This window comes from Galeopterus variegatus, unplaced genomic scaffold (genome assembly GCF_000696425.1).
Source record: "Galeopterus variegatus unplaced genomic scaffold, G_variegatus-3.0.2 Scaffold1378, whole genome shotgun sequence".
Lineage (NCBI taxonomy): Eukaryota > Metazoa > Chordata > Mammalia > Dermoptera > Cynocephalidae > Galeopterus > Galeopterus variegatus.
This window is the reverse complement of record NW_007727489.1, coordinates 126,276-127,867: the sequence shown is the minus strand read 5'-3', so window position 1 is coordinate 127,867 and position 1,592 is coordinate 126,276.

Below are 1,592 nucleotides of genomic sequence, written 5' to 3'. Positions count from 1 at the left end.
TAAAACCATGAGAGTGAACGAGATTGCCAAAGGGGAGAACATAGTGTGAAAAGAGCAAAACATTTGGGGAAAAAGAAAATTAGAAAGAGGATCTAGAAAGGGAAAGGCAAAGAAAAAACAGAAAAGTAGAAGGAGAAAGAAGAAGAACAGGAAAGAACCCCATGCCGTGGAAGCCAAGGGAGGGGAGAATTTCGAGAAGGAAACTGGCAAATAGAGCTGACAGGACAGCGAGAGTGGACCGTAGGGACAGTGCTCTCCACCAGTAGTCTCCCGGTTCATTGGTGCTGCTTTAACAAAATACCCAAGACTGGGTAATTTATAAACAACAGAAGTTTATTTTTCACAGTTCTGGGGGGTGGGAAGTCCAAGACCAAGGTGCTGGCAGGTTTGATGTCTGGTGAGGGCTGCATCCTCACAAGGCACTATCACTCCCCGAAAGGCCCCACCTCTTAATACCCCAACAACGGAGATTAAGTTCCAACACATGAATTTTGAGGAAGATTCAGATCCTAGCAAGTAGATTCCACTTCCTGGTAGCTTTTGCCCTTCCAATAATCACTGATTTCTGAATCCATAGGAAGGGCAGGAGCCAGGAGGAGGCAGAGGCATTGTTCCCAGAGACTGAGAAGGGAAGGTGAGAGATATTCTGGTGGCGAGAGAGAGAGACACTCTTCTAAGTGAGGAAAATTCTCTCAGATGGGAGAGATTTAAACAGTTTTAAAGGCTGATGGGAAAAAGTGAGTAGAAAAGGAAAGTCTGAAGATACTTGATGAAGGTAGATTACTGAGGAGGCAAGAAGAAACCGTAGTAGGGCCAGCCTAGAACAGAAGCCTTTCCCCTGGGTGGTGATGTTGTTAAGTTTGAAGAGGAGAAAAGAAGGTTTGAACACAACCTTTTGGTAGCCTTTGTGTTCCCAATTATTCAATGAGGGAAATGGAGAGGAGAAAGGAACAAGTCAAATACAAATAGAGCAGATTTTGGAGGGACCAGCAGAGATTGGAAACCATGTAATTCTAGTAGTGTCAGTTCATACTGCTTTGATATTTTCTCCAGTAATGTACAGCCCTCAGATACAAGCAAGGAGTCTCAACTTATACAGCAGTTTATTAACTTGGCCACCTACTGGCCCAGTGTCCGAAACACCAGAATCTTCTTTAGTTAATTACATAGGATAGCAGGTGCTCATCAGAGATTAAAGTCTAGAATTATTCTTTATCCAGGTCCTGTCAAAAGGTCAGATGAGAGAATTGATATTTTAAAGTATCATCTAAGAGATCATTATCAACCTATCTGCATAAAATTAGGTTTCCAGAATATTACATGCCTGGCTTTGTTTACTTCTGAAGAATCTCCTTTTCTAAATTGCAAGTTAATATTTTCCTTTTTCATTCCTTAAAAGTCAGAACAAGGATTGAAAATGTAATAATTTTCATGTATTTTTGTTGTTGTTGAGGGTATTGCTTATTATATTCTTCAATGCCCCTTGCATAAAATCCATTGTAAACAAATTCCTTTTAGATTTTAATTTCATGAAGCCATTTGTTTCTCTTGAAGAGCTGACATGTTTTGACATGTTTCATCTTAGTTGATAA